Source organism: Oncorhynchus clarkii, unplaced genomic scaffold (assembly GCF_045791955.1).
Source record: "Oncorhynchus clarkii lewisi isolate Uvic-CL-2024 unplaced genomic scaffold, UVic_Ocla_1.0 unplaced_contig_7098_pilon_pilon, whole genome shotgun sequence".
Lineage (NCBI taxonomy): Eukaryota > Metazoa > Chordata > Actinopteri > Salmoniformes > Salmonidae > Oncorhynchus > Oncorhynchus clarkii.
The window spans coordinates 21,571-40,861 of record NW_027259101.1 but is presented as its reverse complement, the minus strand read 5'-3'; the positions used below and the strand labels follow the sequence as shown (position 1 = coordinate 40,861).

General features: G+C 44.7%; 1 protein-coding gene across 2 annotated transcripts in view; it reads left to right on the top strand.

Moving 5' to 3' along the window:
• Positions 1 to 1,216: 1,216 nt before the first annotated feature.
• Positions 1,217 to 19,291, top strand: part of LOC139399518 (dnaJ homolog subfamily C member 5-like) — a 32,358-nt gene continuing 14,283 nt past the window's right edge. For both annotated transcript variants that reach the window (XM_071144916.1, XM_071144917.1), the window contains exon 1: positions 1,217 to 1,429. The gene's annotated coding sequence lies outside the window, so the exon portion shown is untranslated. The remainder of the gene's footprint in view (positions 1,430 to 19,291) is intronic.

The window sequence follows — 19,291 nt, the reverse complement described above, 5'->3', positions numbered from 1 at the left end:
GTGTTTTACTTGCTATATTGTATTTACCTTGCCACCAAGGCCTTTTTTGCCTTTACCTCCCTTCTCACCTCATTTGCTCACATCGTATATGGACTTGTTTATACTTTATTATTGACTGTATGTTTGTTTTACTCCATGTGTAACTCTGTGTTGTTGTATCTGTCGAACTGCTTTGCTTTATCTTGGCCAGTTCGCAATTGTAAATGAGAACTTGTTCTCAACTAGCCTACCTGGTTAAATAAAGGTGTTCTCAACTAGCCTACCTGGTTAAATAAAGGTGTTCTCAACTAGCCTACCTGGTTAAATAAAGGTAAAATAAAAAATAAAAAAAATAAAATTTAAAAGTATGCATTAAGGTGTCTGGAATAGAATAAACATGTAAACAAAAAAAACAAAAAAATCGACGTTAATAAATGCATTTCAATAAGATCAAAAGACATTTTTACAACACCGGAGGAGTGCCAAGATGGAGGCTTCAAAACAGCGCCTCCTATTAGTCACATCTAGTATATATATAAATCACTGTTAGGTAAACTAGTAACAAGCCTACCTAAGCAAGACTTGTTACAAAACAATGCCAGGTTAGACCTATCAATAAAGTTCCAAAATCTGACGCAGGAACGGGTTCATGTATTTCTCCATCAAAGACTAGCTTTTAGAGACGTTGAAGGATAGATCAAGACATGTTATAGAAAGATATTGTAAAGTGGACTTTGGGAAAAGGGGGAAACACTACTCAATTTTTCTCGATTACATCACTCAGGACGGATTTGCGGAAGAACAGAAAAAGGACATGAAAAACAAAATCCCTCGTTTTTTGTCGAGATCAGAAAATAATAGTGTGAACAACTTTTGTTATATCATGATTACAATACAATTATTTTGTGATCGACAAAACGAGTGAATATTTTTATTTTATTAATATGACTTCTGTGCGAATTCCCTCATACCTCCCACTTTTCCAACACCCGGGGTGCATACATTTCAATTGAACCTGTGCTACATTGCGGGAACGATTTCTCCAAAACGTTAATCTATGTACTTGAACAAAGGGTGTAATTCATTATGCCAATTTTGTTGCAAAATATATCTTAAACGGAAACAAACGGAACGAAGCAAACCCCATCGTTGTTTTTTATTTATTTTAATTTTATTTACATAATGGTCGTTCAATACAACACTGTTTCCGTTATATGTTTTCGTGATGAACGCAGCCCCCGGATGTGGGAGGGATTGACAGCCAACCAGGACCGCTTCTAGTTTAGCTAGTTTACTACGTGATCTTTATTTATTTTATTTTATTTATTGAGTGCTCAACCAAAGGAAGCTAGCGTGTGTACTGTTGCTTTTTTGTTGTTGTTGGTATGCGAACAAACATAGATACCTTTTTCAAAATCGAAAGATCAACTGTGCCCAAAGTAGCTAAACGGTAAGAAGTGCATTTGGATAGTATATTTCCTATCTCCCCCCCCGGAGTGGCATGGTAGTATGCTTCTCTACCCGGCCTTGGATTAGAGAGCTAATGTTAGTGAATCTGTGGATGGTGTTAGCTAATCTAGTAACCACTAACCCAACATAGATGATGTGTTTCCCTTTTTCATACGGTAGCAAGAGATTATCCGCTTTACCGTTTTGTCTTCCGATCTTTATTTTATAGACAGCTAGTGGGAGATTGCTTGTAGGTTGGTTTTATAACGTTTAAAACAATTTTAAAAAGCCAATTCATCATGGCCCGGTTAACGTTAGCTGGCTAGTAAGTTTAGCTATATTTTAGTTAACTATTTAACTAGATAAACATCTCAAATTTAATATCCAGCTAACATGGACCACGGTGAGTTGAGTAATGTTGCATTTGCTGTAAATGGGACCGGTGATTTATATCTAACTACCTAGCTAGTTAACGTCAGTTGTTGTCGATGTTTGTCAAAACAAATGTTTTATCTACTTTTTATATATATATAACACGAAGTCAAGTTAAGGTCCCCCTGACCAAAGATTCGTTATGTTCTTTAGCCAGCTAGTTAAACAAAATCGGATATAGGTCTGCTTTATTTTGCCTTGCTTGGACCCTTTTACATGAATCTAGTTCCTGTTAGCTATTTAGCTGATCAGCTGATGCCAGTACTAGCCATGTTAGAATGTCATGCCTTGGCCATTTAAGAAGAACAGAACAGCTCAAATGCATTATATATTGAGTCCAGTGAGGCCAACCCACACATAACAGTAAGTCTGTGGGCCAAACAAGCCCTTTATTCCACAACACGAGTTACAAAGGATTCTGGTCACACTATAATGGCAATAAGCTACTTCTCATACAGACTGGATACATGATTTAGTGATGTAGACAGCAACACATAGCATGGATATGTCTGCAATTTCCTCCCAAAAAACCAACACACATTTAGCATCTTGTGCACGTTTTTTAAAGGGGGTTGTTTCATTATGTTGTCATCAAGAAGATATACATCACTGACTCTGACAATGGCTGACATAGTGACTATAGAAGATATAATAAATCAAATGTGTGGTTCGTTATTAGGCAGGTCACACATCCAATCCTGCATCCCAAGTGGCGCAGCGTTCTAAGGCACTGAATCTCAGTGTCCCTACAGACCCTGGTTCGATTCCAGGCTGTATCACAACCGGCCGTGATCGGGAGTCCCATAGGGCGGAGCACAATTGGCCCAGCGTCGTCCCGGTTTGCGTTTTGGCTGGCGTAGGCCATTGTCATTGTAAATAAGAATTTGTTCTCAACTGACTTGCCTAGTTAAGTAAAAAATATGGCCAACCTTCATTTGAGCTCATTTGAGGGTGTGGATTAGCGGCCTAGCTAGCGACCTAGCTAGTGTCAACAAGTTCATTGAGTGTGTGTGTGTGTGTGTGTGTGTGTATAGGCCTAAAACTTGTGCTATTGACAGTCTTACTGCTTCAGGCAAGCTGTGGGTGGAGCTGACCATTAACTTACAGTATTTGTTTGAATGTTGTTGACCCAGAAAAATGACTCCCTCAATTAGGCAACTGAAAGATCAACATATGTTTGTGGTGGTTACCAGTGATGTAGTGGTAATACAATTGGTGTGTAAAGTCTGATTGCCGGTCGTGGTGGAAAAAAGTAACGCTTTTTATGGGTGGGTGGGCAAACTGTCCCAGAAGGGGGAGAGGAAAAGGTGGGGTAAACTGTCCCAGAGGGAGGGAGAGGAAAAGGTGGGGTAAACTGTCCCAGAGGGAGGGAGAGGAAAAGGTGGGGTAAACTGTCCCAGAGGGAGGGAGAGGAAAAGGTGGGGTAAACTGTCCCAGAGGGAGGGAGAGGAAAAGGTGGGGTAAACTGTCCCAGAGGTGTGGAAAAGGTGGGTAAACTGTGTTTACTTGCGTTTACCCTCCATTACTGGCTAGTTTCTATCCATGGTACCAGAGAGGATGGGCCTACTTCTCCTTTCAGGCATGTTGAGAGCCGTTTAACTAGTTGATCTCCGTGTCTTGTGATCTCTGTCCCAATACATTGTTCAACTTTCACTTCCATTGTCCCTGCTGTCGCACACTCACTCTTCTCTCGCCGAATGACATTCTTCCCTAAGCTGCTGCTTCCACATGTGGAAAGGGGCCCACGATAGGGTTTGTAAATCAGCACTGTACATTATCAACACAATGCACAGTAAGCATCCCATTGAGGAAAATACTGTGTTTCTGTCTCAAATGGTACCAGGGCCCTAAGGGTAGTGCACTACTTTACACCAGGGCCCTAAGGGTAGTGCACTACTTTAGACCAGGGCCCTAAGGGTAGTGCACTACTTTAGACCAGGGCCCTAAGGGTAGTGCACTACTTTAGACCAGGGCCCTATGGGTAGTGCACTACTTTAGACCAGGGCCCTATGGGTAGTGCACTACTTTACACCAGGGCCCTATGGGTAGTGCACTACTTTTGACCAGGGCCCTATGGGTAGTGCACTACTTTTGACCAGAGCCCTATGGGTAGTGCACTACTTTTGACCAGGGCCCTATGGGTAGTGCACTACTTTAGACCAGGGCCCTATGGGTAGTGCACAATCTAGGGAAAAGGGTGCAATTCGGTTGGCCGCTGCCCATTTAGTTAATTAATTGGATGCTTTTGCTTCAGAGGTCTATTCCAAAATGTTAAATTAGAGAGCTGAGCTAAGCAGGTTGTGTGTGTGTGTGCGCAGCTGTGTTTACCTCGGAGCTTGTACCTCCTGTGTCATGTTACTTTGCTAACATTGATTGTACACAAGGAGGAAGGCCTTGGCTGTGGGACAGCTGATAGGACTGAAAGGGAAACCATCTACTCACCATTTAGGCCGGAGCACAGTAGGGCACGCTAGCTGCCTTGGCAGTCTTGTTTACCCTATTCCCTATATACTGCATTAGTTTTGACCTGGAACCCACAGGGGGAATAGATTGAGTAATTTGATTCCACGCGTATAGCCTCTGTGCAGCTGCTCAGTATATAGTGTATATAAATGCAACATAACATTTTCAACATTTGCAACATAACATTTTGAAAGCGGGATTCATCTGTGAAGAGCTCACTTCTCCTGCGTGCCAGTAGTAATCAAAGCATTTGACCACTGAAGTTGATTTACGACGCCAAACTGCTGTCCCGTCAAGAGCCCGGTGAGAACGACGAGCAAGCAGACGAGATTCCCTGAGACAGTTTCTGACACTTTGTGTATAAATAATTTAATCAGTTGTCCGGGTGGCTGGTCTCAGACGATTCCACAGGTGACGAAGCCAGATGTAGATGTCCTGGGCTGGTGTGGTTAAACGTGGTCTGCGGTTGTGAGGCCGGTTAGATGTACTGCCAAATTCTCTGAAAACAAATTCTCTGATGCCGCTTAATGTAGAGAAATTAATACAAAATTATCTGGCAACAGCTCTGGTGGATAAAGCTACAGTCAGCATGCCAATTGCACGCTTCCTCAACTTGAGACATCTGTGGCTTTGTGTTGTGTGAGACAACTGCACATTTTAGAGTGGCCTTTTATTGTCCCCAGCACAAGGTGCACCTGTGTAATGATCATGGTGTTTAATCAGCTTCTTGATATGCCACACCTGTCAGGTAGATGGATTATCTTGGCAAATGAGAAATGCTCACTAACAGGGATGTAAACACATTTGGTCACAAAATTTGACTGAAATACACTTTTTTGTGCGTATCGAACATTTCTTAATTTTCTTTAAAAAAAAAAGTTTTATTATTTCAGCTCATGAAACATGGGACCATGTTGTGTTTGTATATGTTTGTTCAGTGTATTTTTGTCTGGGTTACGCTGTCTGTGTGTTTATCTGCGTCCATTATGGAACTGAGAGGCCATTGAAAGCGAATCAACTGATCTCTGTATAAGTGTCTGGAACATTTCATTTGAATTAAAATTCACATTTAACATTTAATAAGAGCAGAACAGTCTCTTTAGGTCCAGGGGTCGTAGTTCATATAGCCCACTCTTTGTTATCCTGAGTCGTGATCATTTTGGCAGCTATGTTAATTATTTGTCTTTAATATACCTTTTTAGTCTTTAGTCATATTTGAGTAATTTCATCCTGTTTTTAGTTATCAGTTGACTAAAATTGGACAAGTTTTGTTTAGTTTGTCACTGACATTTTAGTCACAGTCAAAAAAACTAAAAAAAAAAAGATTCTATAAAATAATGAACATTTAGGCTACTTCCATTGTGGTCATTCAGATATCCTTGTCCAACTCGGCCTACTATCCCCTAATATGCCTTAGTTGGCAACGTGATATTGTGGCAGATGGTAACCAGTGCCAGCCATAAAATTATAAAGCCTTGGTAAGAGGGGGACCAATAGAAAGCTCTGATTTTTCTCTCCGTCATAACGGTCAATGGGGGTGAATAACAGTGGTTTCCTAGAAAAGGGGGAGAATTGGAGCTTTATGAAAATGACAGAAATATTACTGTACTCCTAATAAGTCAACAAATAGTTTTGTTTTTTTTTCCTATATGTGTATGTACAGTATATATGTGTGACGGGATGGATAGACATTATGAACAGTATGTGGATACAAAGTATATGTGTAGAATACATGGATAGAATGTAGTATTTGTGTAGAATATGTAGTATATGGATACAATATATAGTATATGTGTAGAATACATGGATAGAATGTAGTATATGTGTAGAATATATAGTATATGAATATAGTATATGTGTAGAATACATGGGTAGAATATATATAGTATATGAATATAGTATATGTGTAGAATACATGGATAGAATATGTAGTATATCTGTAGAAAACGTGGGAAGCATCGTATATGTACAGCAATAGTTGAATAGGATGGACTTGACTAGAATATATTATATACATATGAAATGAGTAGAACTGTATGTAAACATTACTAAAGGGACCAGTGTTCCATTACTAAAGGGACCAGTGTTCCATTATTAAAGTGACCAGTGTTCCATTACCAAAGGGACCAGTGTTCCATTACTAAAGGGACCAGTGTTCCATTACCAAAGGGACCAGTGTTCCATTACTAAAGGGACCAGTGTTCCATTACTAAAGGGACCAGTGTTCCATTACCAAAGGGACCAGTGTTCCATTACTAAAGGGACCTGTGTTCCATTACCAAAGGGACCAGTGTTCCATTACCAAAGGGACCAGTGTTCCATTACCAAAGGGACCAGTGTTCCATTACCAAAGGGACCAGTGTTCCATTACTAAAGGGACCAGTGTTCCACTACTAAAGGGACCAGTGTTCCACTACTAAAGGGACCAGTGTTCCACTACTAAAGGGACCAGTGTTCCACTACTAAAGGGACCAGTGTTCCACTACTAAAGGGACCAGTGTTCCACTACTAAAGGGACCAGTGTTCCACTACTAAAGGGACCAGTGTTCCACTACTAAAGGGACCAGTGTTCCACTACTAAAGGGACCAGTGTTCCACTACCAAAGGGACCAGTGTTCCACTACCAAAGGGACCAGTGTTCCACTACCAAAGGGACCAGTGTTCCACTACCAAAGGGACCAGTGTTCCACTACCAAAGGGACCAGTGTTCCACTACCAAAGGGACCAGTGTTCCACTACCAAAGGGACCAGTGTTCCACTACCAAAGGGACCAGTGTTCCATGTCGATGTACAGGGATGATAGCTAGCTGGCTATGACTATCCAACAGAGAGGGATGCTAGGTTAGCTAGCTGGCTATCCAACAGAGAGGGATGCTAGGTTAGCTAGCTGGCTATGACTCTCCAACAGAGAGGGATGCTAGGTTAGCTAGCTGGCTATGGTTTTACTAAAAGGGGTGTTACTACTAGATGCAGGCAAGAATGTGCAAGGCAGTATTGAATGTGTCCATGTGTCTCGACCTGTGTGCTCCTACGTTGTAAACTTTTTCAATCATAGGCTAGGTTGTAGCAACCTCATGATGGGTATAGATAAACTTCTAGTATCATGTAGTAGCCTAAACCTATCGATGTTACATTTAACTGGGTGAATGGAATATGAATGCTGTCATAAATAATAGAAATAAGACCATGCTCATGAAAACAATCGTCCTCCCTCATTTTAAGCGGCACTGACCACCACTAGCAGTATATATGACAGCATTCAGTGATATTATTATTATAGATAATACTGACATTGGTATAGATAATACTGACATTGGTATAGATAATACTGACATTGGTATAGATAATACTGACATTGTTATAGATAATGCTGACATTGTTATAGATAATACTGACATGGTGTTCCCTTCCCCCCCCCCCCCCGTCAGATAATACTGACATGGTGTTCCCTCCTCCTCCCCCAGTCAGATAATACTGACATGGTGTTCCCCCCCCCCCCCCCCAGTCAGATAATACTGACATGGTGTTCCCCCCCCCAGTCAGATAATACTGACATGGTGTTCCCCCCCCCCCCAGTCAGATAATACTGACATGGTGTTCCCCCCCCCCCCCCAGTCAGATAATACTGACATGGTGTTCCCTCCTCCCCCCAGTCAGATAATACTGACATGGTGTTCCCTCCCCCCCCAGTCAGATAATACTGACATGGTGTTCCCTCCCCCCCCAGTCAGATAATACTGACATGGTGTTCCCTCCCCTGGTCAGATAATACTGACATGGTGTTCCCTCCCCCCCAGTCAGATAATACTGACATGGTGTTCCCTCCCCCCAGTCAGATAATACTGACATGGTGTTCCCCCCCCCCCCCAGTCAGATAATACTGACATGGTGTTCCCCCCCAGTCAGATAATACTGACATGGTGTTCCCCCCCAGTCAGATAATACTGACATGGTGTTCCCTCCCCCCCCAGTCAGATAATACTGACATGGTGTTCCCTCCCCCCCCAGTCAGATAATACTGACATGGTGTTCCCTCCCCCCCAGTCAGATAATACTGACATGGTGTTCCCTCCCCCCCCTGGTCAGATAATACTGACATGGTGTTCCCTCCCCCCCCAGTCAGATAATACTGACATGGTGTTCCCTCCCCCCCCCCCCCCCAGTCAGATAATACTGACATGGTGTTCCCTCCCCCCCAGTCAGATAATACTGACATGGTGTTCCCTCCCCCCCCTGGTCAGATAATACTGACATGGTGTTCCCTCCCCCCCAGTCAGATAATACTGACATGGTGTTCCCTCCCCCCCAGTCAGATAATACTGACATGGTGTTCCCCCCCCCCCCAGTCAGATAATACTGACATGGTGTTCCCCCCCCAGTCAGATAATACTGACATGGTGTTCCCCCCCCAGTCAGATAATACTGACATGGTGTTCCCTCCCCCCCAGTCAGATAATACTGACATGGTGTTCCCTCCCCCCCCAGTCAGATAATACTGACATGGTGTTCCCTCCCCCCCAGTCAGATAATACTGACATGGTGTTCCCTCCCCCCCCTGGTCAGATAATACTGACATGGTGTTCCCTCCCCCCCAGTCAGATAATACTGACATGGTGTTCCCTCCCCCCCCCCCCCCCAGTCAGATAATACTGACATGGTGTTCCCTCCTCCTCCCCAGTCAGATAATACTGACATGGTGTTCCCTCCCCCCCCAGTCAGATAATACTGACATGGTGTTCCCTCCTCCCCCCCAGTCAGATAATACTGACATGGTGTCCCCCCCCCCCCCCCCCCCCAGTCAGATAATACTGACATGGTGTTCCCTCCTCCCCCCAGTCAGATAATACTGACATGGTGTTCCCTCCTCCCCCCCCCCCCAGTCAGATAATACTGACATGGTGTTCCCTCCTCCCCCCCCCCCCCCCAGTCAGATAATACTGACATGGTGTTCCCTCCTCCTCCCCCCCAGTCAGATAATACTGACATGGTTTTCCCTCCTCCCCCCAGTCAGATAATACTGACATGGTGTTCCCTCCTCCCCCCAGTCAGATAATACTGACATGGTGTTCCCTCCTCCCCCCAGTCAGATAATACTGACATGGTGTCCCCCCCCCCCCCAGTCAGATAATACTGACATGGTGTTCCCTCCTCCCCCCAGTCAGATAATACTGACATGGTGTTCCCTCCTCCTCCCCCCCCAGTCAGATAATACTGACATGGTGTTCCCTCCCCCCCAGTCAGATAATACTGACATGGTGTTCCCTCCCCCCCAGTCAGATAATACTGACATGGTGTTCCCTCCCCCCCCAGTCAGATAATACTGACATGGTGTTCCCTCCTCCCCCCCCCCCAGTCAGATAATACTGACATGGTGTTCCCTCCTCCCCCCAGTCAGATAATACTGACATGGTGTTCCCTCCTCCCCCCAGTCAGATAATACTGACATGGTGTTCTCCCCCCCCCCCCCCCAGTCAGATAATACTGACATGGTGTTCCCTCCTCCCCCCAGTCAGATAATACTGACATGGTGTTCCCTCCTCCTCCCCCCCCAGTCAGATAATACTGACATGGTGTTCCCTCCCCCTCCCCCCCCCCCCCAGTCAGATAACTGACATGGTGTTCCCTCCCCTCCCAGTCAGATAATACTGACATGGTGTTCCCTCCTCCCCCCAGTCAGATAATACTGACATGGTGTTCCCTCTTCCCCCCCCAGTCAGATAATACTGACATGGTGTTCCCTCCTCCTCCCCCCCAGTCAGATAATACTGACATGGTGTTCCCTCCTCCCCCCCAGTCAGATAATACTGACATGGTGTTCCCTCCTCCCCCCAGTCAGATAATACTGACATGGTGTTCCCTCCTCCCCTCCAGTCAGATAATACTGACATGGTGTTCCCTCCTCCCCCCCCCCCTGTCAGATAATACTGACATGGTGTTCCCTCCTCCTCCCCCCCCAGTCAGATAATACTGACATGGTGTTCCCTCCTCCCCCCCCTGTCAGATAATACTGACATGGTGTTCCCTCCTCCCCCCCAGTCAGATAATACTGACATGGTGTTCCCTCCTCCCCCCCTGTCAGATAATACTGACATGGTGTTCCCTCCTCCCCCCCAGTCAGATGATACTGACATGGTGTTCCCTCCTCCCCCCCCGGTCAGATAATACTGACATGGTGTTCCCCCCCCCCCCCCAGTCAGATAATACTGACATGGTGTTCCCCCCCCAGTCAGATAATACTGACATGGTGTTCCCTCCTCCCCCCCCGGTCAGATAATACTGACATGGTGTTCCCCCCCCCCCCCCAGTCAGATAATACTGACATGGTGTTCCCCCCCAGTCAGATAATACTGACATGGTGTCACCCCCCCCCCCCCCCCCCCCCAGTCAGATAATACTGACATGGTGTTCCCCCCCCAGTCAGATAATACTGACATGGTGTTCCCCCCCCCAGTCAGATAATACTGACATGGTGTTCCCTCCTCCCCCTGGTCAGCCTGGCCCTGCTGCTGTTGTTTTTCCTCTCTCTTCACACATCACGACACAGAGGTATTAATATGCTGACGATGGATGTTAATCCACTGGATTCTGCTGTCTCACGTTATTATAGTTGAATGATTTCAGGAGGATTTGGGAAAGTGGTAGTAGTCTCCACATCCTGTCTGTCTCCAGAGAGAGACTAGGATAATGATGGAGATGGCTTGGGGTTTGGAAAGAAACAGAAAGATTCGGAGGAGGGATGAAAAGGTGTAAAGAGAAGTTTGTTGTGTGTGTGTGTGTGTGTGTGTGTGTGTGTGTGTGTGTGTGTGTGTGCCTAGTAGACTGTCCCTATAGCTCTGCGGTAATATGGTTATGGAGAGAGGGGGAGTCTGCAGGGCAGGCCCATAATGTATAGAGCATATGGAGCTACTCCACAATAAGGAAAGGCAGCAGGAGAATGACGTCTTCATTAATGGGCCTTGTGGTAAACCGGTAGAGAACGACCAATTTTTTTTATTTTTATATAGTTTTATATTGGGCCGACATTGGGCCGTTATCCTAGAAAAGGCCATTCTCTATCAGCTTTGGCACCACTCACCGCCTGAGCCACCAGCAGTGGTGGAAAAACCCAATTGTCACTACTTCAGTCATTTTCTATTAGGGTGTCTTTTTACTTTATCTCAAGTTAAAGTGGAAGGCACCCAGTAAGATATGACCTGAGTAAGTCTAAAAGTATTTCGTTTTAAATATACTTAAGTATCAATATAAATCATAATTCATTTTATATTTCTTATATTAAGCAAACCAGACAGCACGATGATCATTTTCGTTTTTTTTTACAGATAGCTTAGACAATCATTTACAAACAAAGCATTTGTGAGTAACCGGCTCAATTGGGTCTTATGTAGCAAAATTTGAAATACACTACATTTTAGGAACAATGGGGAAAGTAATTCTGCTTTGAAAGTTGATGAAGTTGTAACCCCACATTTGAGAAAATGGCCCTTGAATGTTTTGGTAGCTACTGGAGAGCTCTTCTTTGTCTACACCAACTCAACACCCAACACCCATCTCAACACCCATCTCTTTAAGGATTCACATGTGAGGCCATGTGCTAAACAGAGTGAGTACGGTAGTGTACTAAACAGAGTGAGTACGGTAGTGTACTAAACAGAGTGAGCACGGTAGTGTGCTAAACAGAGTGAGCACGGTAGTGTGCTAAACAGAGTGAGCACGGTAGTGTGCTAAACAGAGTGAGCACGGTAGTGTGCTAAACAGAGTGAGCACGGTAGTGTGCTAAACAGAGTGAGCACGGTAGTGTGCTAAACAGAGTGAGCACGGTAGTGTGCTAAACAGAGTGAGCACGGTAGTGTGCTAAACAGAGTGAGCACGGTAGTGTGCTAAACAACCAAAGATTTCTAGACTAAAGGCTGGTTTATGGTCTAGCCACATGTCTGTAGACAGTTGTCATTATGAAAAAGTATGAAAACAAAAACAACAAGCTGCTTGACATCAGCAGCCTGGCGGTCCAAAATAGCATAACTGGTGTATTTTAACACCAATAAACCCATCTGTTTAAAAATGAATTTAGTTTATGTCAATCTAGCAAACCAGGCAACTAAAAGCAACTTTCTAAACAATGTTTTGGTTCATTTCTACCCTGTTAGCTTGTTCGCTAGTTCGCTAGTTCGCTTGTTCGCTAGTTATCTTGTTCGCTAACGTTAATGACAAAGCAAAACGTTTTTTGGATTTAAAAAAACATTTTTTTAAACAAAACATGTAAAAATCACATTTTACATAACCAATTCGGACGCATTACTCGTTACTTTGTTTAAAGACCTTTGGCAGTGATTACAGCCTCGAGTCTTCTTGGATATGACACTACAAGCTTGGCACACCTGTATTTGGGGAGTTTCTCCCATTCTTCTCTGCAGATCCTCTCAAACTCTGTCAGGTTGGATGGGGAGCATTGCTGCACAGCTATTTTCAGGTCTCTCCAGAGATGTTCGATTAGTTTCTGGTCCGGACTCTGGCTGGGCAACTCAAGGATATTCAGAGACTTGTCCCGAAGCCACGCCTGCGTTGTCTTGGCTGTGGGCTTAGGGTTGTTGTCCTGTTGGAAGGTGAACCTTCGCACCAGTCTGAGGTTCTGGGCACTCTGGGGCAGGTTTTCATCAAGGATCTCTCTGTACTTTGCTCCGTTCATGGTGCCAGGTTTCCTCCAGACGTGACGCTTGGCATTCAGACCAAACAGTTCAATCTTGGTTTCATCAGACCAGAGAATCAGTCCTTCAGGTGCCTTTTTGCAAACTCCAAACTCTATGCAAATGTTGTTAATCACAAGGCTAATTAATATAAGTCCCAAAAGGAAGGAAAACCAATTGTCATCTGTAGCACCATAGACTCCACTGATCAGCCAAAACAAGCTCAATAACGGCGTGCGTGAACACATTCCTATTGAATATGCATTCCCCTTTACTGTGAGTAGGCCTATGCCGTTTTGCCATTTCAAATAAAATTATTTTTTTGATTTTAAAATGTACGCATTCATGCATAGATGGCTGTCTATTCTAAATTTGTCATCAACATTTTAAAAATTGAATGATGCTGAATATCGGCCTAAAATTTCGCCCAATCTGCCTCCTGGACCCCCAAAAAAACGGTTTCGTCATCGGCCCTACAAAAAAAAAATCCATATCGTTCGTTTCTATAAACCGGGGCACTCAGAGCTCTGTCTATTGTTCTGTTTTACGTCTCATTAGGCAGAATGATCCAGAATGACCTCGGGGCCTCCTTTGTCTAGCTGGGATTACATTAGGGTTTCTGGTCTATTGTGGCCCCTGGGGTGGTGGATGGAGTTTAAGATGATGATCATTGATCTGTGGTGGGTGAATCACAGCTGCATCTTTCTTTTTTTTTTTCTTAAATTATAATGTGAGATAATATAGATTGGTTGATCAAGGTAATGAAGCAAGGTGACCAGACATGCTTTGTTGCTACTCATGGACACGTAAAGGCTTGATCGTTGCTCCAACCTACGTATTAATTTAGTAGTGGTACAATTTTTCAATACATTTTTTATATTTGTAGCCAATGTTCCCTCAATGTTTGTCTTTTTAAGCATTGAGAAAATGTCAGGTCTGCTGTGCACCGACTTGAACGTTGTGCAAAATCCTGTGCAACTTCCCATTTTATTGTTAACACTGAGGCTGTACTCGCTTTAAGTTAACATTGGCCAAGTAGACTACTGTGGCTATTTGATCATAATGTAGGGCCTACTAGAGTGGCCTACCATCAAAAACAATGGAGAAAATGCATCTCATAACATTTTAACATGGAAATAGCTGTTCTATCATTCAGCCTACAGTAGCAGCCCATGTGTGGTGTTCAATGTAGGTCTACATTCCATGAGACTCCTAGGGGGAAAAAACATGCAGGGCTTGACATGAACTTGTCGATCCACTTGTCCTTCAGACAATGAAGTGACTGGAAATGTCGTTGTGTTGTTTGATACAAGAAACCTCTTTACAAAATAAAAGGCATTATTGTTCCCGTAACATTATTATTACAAAGAATCTGACAAATTATGCTAGACTCTTCCTACTTATTATGCTAGCCTCTTCCTACTTATTATGCTAGCCTCTTCCTACTTATTATGCTAGCCTCTTCCTACTTATTAAACTAGCCTCTTCCTACTGATTATGCTAGCCTCTTCCTACTTATTATGCTAGCCTCTTCCTACTTATTATGCTAGCCTCTTCCTACTTATTATGCTAGCCTCTTCCTACTTATTATGCTAGCCTCTTCCTACTTATTATGCTAGCCTCTTCCTAAGCCTTTCTCAAAATACATCTCTTAAGACAAAAAATATATATATATTTTAACTAACTTGCTGCAGTTCGCCTCCCGCTAGGACGCCCAGTATTCAACTGTTTTTATTTTTTAATGTTTTTTCAAAACAGACGGGCTCAACCTCGCTTTCTTATGGGGATAACTTAAGACTCTATCTTAGAGGAGAAATTATTTCTTATTCTTCTCATTTAAACAAATCTGGGAAAAGCTAGACTAGAAGAACTATCTAAAGCCGTCCTTGACTTAGACCACCGACATGCCTTGACTCCGTCTCCAGAGCTAATATAAGCAACGTTTTGAATTTACGGTCTGAATTTAATCTCTTGTCCACTACAGATGCAGAACGGTTTCTATTGCATTCACATGGTACCTACTATGAACAATTGCGACAGGGCTGCTAGCACACCTATTAAAACGCAGCGCTAACTGCCGTCTGATTTCCCCAAATTTAAAGATTCCTCTCATAGCTTGATTTCTGACCCTACGGGCATCGACGACACCTTCAAATATGTTTTTATTCCTTCCTGTAGACGTCTGAATATCCATCAGATACAATATGACTACATTTTTTGGGGGTGTGAACTGGAGACTCCCACAGTTAAGACTAAAACTGTTTTTAGTTTTGTAGGCTAGGCTATTTCATTTATGGGGCTTGATTTATGGATAAAGCCTCATTCTGATCTGATTCCCAATGATCAGTGTAAAAATCTTTTTTTTTTTTTTTTTAAATGTAAGAAAATATTGACCCCTTTTTCTCCCCAATTTCGTGGTGTCCAATTGTTAGTAATTACTGTCTTGTCTCATCGCTACAACTCCCGTACGGGCTCGGGAGAGACGAAGGTTGAAAGTCATGCGTCCTCCGATACACAACCCAACCAAGCCGCACTGCTTCTTAACACAGCGCGCATCCAACCCGGAAGCCAGCCGCACCAATGTGTCGGAGGCTACACCGTGCACCTGGCAACCTTGGTTAGCGTGCACTGTGCCCAGCCCGCCACAGGAGTCGCTGGTGCGCGATGAGACAAGGATATCCCTACTGGCCAAAACCCTCCCTAACCCGGACGACGCTAGGCCAATTCTGCGTCGCCCCACAGACCTCCCGGTCGTGGCCTGTTGCGAACAGAGCCTGAGCACGAAACCCAGAGTCTCTGGTGGCACAGCTAGCGCTGCGATGCAGTGCCCTAGACCACTGCGCCACCCGGGAGGCCAAAGATGTCTCCTTTTGATAAAACAGGAAGTGTACAGATGTCTCCTTTTTGATAAAACAGGAAGTGTACAGATGATAGTTTATTATGTTATGACGCGCCCGACTGTCCACATTTTACTGTGGGAGTTTCATTTATATGTGAAAGCACTTTGATTTCAGTATTTAAATATGTTGAGATGGAACCAAATGATCTGTTTCTGTCGTCAGTCCTTTTCTAAAATCGGACAGATGGGGTCCGTATGGTCTACGGTAGGCTAGAGGTCTGACGTGATAGTCTGCCTAGAACTCTGTTCCTGTTCTACTCAGAGATAATCGAATTGGAAATTAGCTATTATCAGGCTGGAAAATGCAATGCATGTCTGTTAAATTTGGAACACTCGGCCCCCGCCCCGCGTACTCGGCCAGTCAGGAGCCGCTACTGTGTTGTGGACCTGGTATAATCCTTTTAACTAAATGGCACGTGCTAAAAATCTAATCAAATGTATTGGTCACATACACACCTTTTGGCAGATTGTTATTGCCGGTGTAGTGAAATGCTTACGTCCCTACAGTACAGTAATATCTAACTAAATGTTCCTAGCTCCAACAGTGCAGTAATATCTAACTAAATGCTGGTTTATGGTCTATCCACATGTCCGTAGACAGGAGGTTAGTACGCAAAGGTGAGTACAGAGTGCGTTGTATACCCATGCTTAGTATACGGAGAGTGTGTGACAAAGGAGCCAGGGCAAACTGATCTGCTGTCATGTTGTAGGAGGACGTGGCCTCCCCTGTTTGACTGTCACTGTTAGTTCTGAAAATCTCCCTGTTCTGTGTTAGTAGAAGACGAAGAACCTGGAGGTGGAGCGAAGGGTTGAGCTGGTGACCGTAACGCAGGACGACAGTCCGAGAACACACTGACCTGCCCCAAACACACTTCGCCGTCCATATACAAGGACCTGTCTATATCAGACACGGTCACTAGAGCGGGATCTGAGCAGCATCGCCATGCTCTTTAGTGTCATGGCAAGGAAACAAAACACACAGCAGATCTAACTTATTTAGGAAAACATCCCTGGTGTTGGAAACAAAACATCATTATGATGTCATCCAGACATTATGACATTATGATGTCATCCAGACATTATGATGTCATCCAGACATTATGATGTCATCCAGAGTCACATGTATTTATTTTCCAGGTTATAGAACACAATATATTTTTTTCTGCCATGGAAAGATTTGCAATATTTGAGCTACTGGTATTATCCCAGCCCTAACAATCAACACATACTTCCCTAAGCCTGCCATATACACACACACAGCTAACCACCAACGTGTACTGACCTGCCCATAGCTAACACTAACACACAGCTAACCACCAACGCGTACTGACCTGCTCATAGCTAATACTAACACACAGCTAACCACCAACGTGTACTGACCTGCCCATAGCTAACACACAGCTAACCACCAACGTGTACTGACCTGCCCATAGCTAACACACAGCTAACCACCAACGTGTACTGACCTGCCCATAGCTAACACTAACACACAGCTAACCACCAACGTGTACTGACCTGCCCATAGCTAACACTAACACACAGCTAACCACCAACGTGTACTGACCTGCCCATAGCTAACACTAACACACAGCTAACCACCAACGTGTACTGACCTGCCCATAGCTAACACTAACACACAGCTAACCACCAACGTGTACTGACCTGCCCATAGCTAACACTAACACACAGCTAACCACCAACGTGTACTGACCTGCCCATAGCTAACACTAACACACAGCTAACCACCAACGTGTACTGACCTGCCCATAGCTAACACACAGCTAACCAACAACGCGCACTGACCTGCCCATAGCTAACACACAGCTAACCACCAACGTGTACTGACCTGCCCATAGCTAATACTAACACACAGCTAACCACCAACGTGTACTGACCTGCCCATAGCTAACACTAACACACAGCTAACCACCAACGTGTACTGACCTGCCCATAGCTAACACACAGCTAACCACCAACGCGCACTGACCTGCCCATAGCTAACACACAGCTAACCATCAACGCGCACTGACCTGCCCATAGCTAACACTAACACACAGCTAACCACCAACGCATACTGACCTGCCCATAGCTAACACTAACACACAGCTAACCACCAACGTGTACTGACCTGCCCATAGCTAACACAAAGCTAACCACCAACGCGCACTGACCTGCCCATAGCTAACACACAGCTAACCACCAACGCTTACTGACCTGCCCATAGCTAACACTAACACACAGCTAACCACCAACGTGTACTGACCTGCCCATAGCTAACACAAAGCTAACCACCAACGCGCACTGACCTGCCCATAGCTAACACACAGCTAACCACCAACGCGCACTGACCTGCCCATAGCTAACACTAACACACAGCTAACCACCAACGTGTACTGACCTGCCCATAGCTAACACTAACACACAGCTAACCACCAACGTGTACTGACCTGCCCATAACTAACACACAGCTAACCACCAACGCGTACTGACCTGCCCATAGCTAACACTAACACACAGCTAACCACCAACGCGCACTGACCTGCCCATAGCTAACACTAACACACAGCTAACCACCAACGTGTACTGACCTGCCCATAGCTAACACACAGCTAACCACCAACGCGCACTGACCTGCCCATAGCTAACACTAACACACAGCTAACCACCAACGCGTACTGACCTGCCCATAGCTAACACTAACACACAGCTAACCACCAACGTGTACTGACCTGCCCATAGCTAACACACAGCTAACCACCAACGCGCACTGACCTGCCCCTCGCTAACACTAACACACAGCTAACCACCAACGCGTACTGACCTGCCCATAGCTAACACAAAGCTAACCACCAACGCGCACTGACCTGCCCATAGCTAACACTAACACACAGCTAACCACCAACGTGTACTGACCTGCCCATAGCTAACACAAAGCTAACCACCAACGCGCACTGACCTGCCCATAGCTAACACACAGCTAACCACCAACGCGCACTGACCTGCCCATAGCTAACACACAGCTAACCACCAACGTGTACTGACCTGCCCATAGCTAACACAAAGCTAACCACCAACGCGCACTGACCTGCCCATAGCTAACACACAGCTAACCACCAACGCGTACTGGCCTGCCCATAGCTAACACACAGCTAACCACCAACGCGTACTGACCTGCCCATAACTAACACACAGCTAGCCACCAACGCGTACTGACCTGCCCATAGCTAACACTAACACACAGCTAACCACCAACGTGTACTGACCTGCCCATAGCTAACACACAGCTAACCACCAACGCGTACTGACCTGCCCATAGCTAACACTAACACACAGCTAACCACCAACGCGTACTGACCTGCCCATAGCTAACACTAACACGCAGCTAACC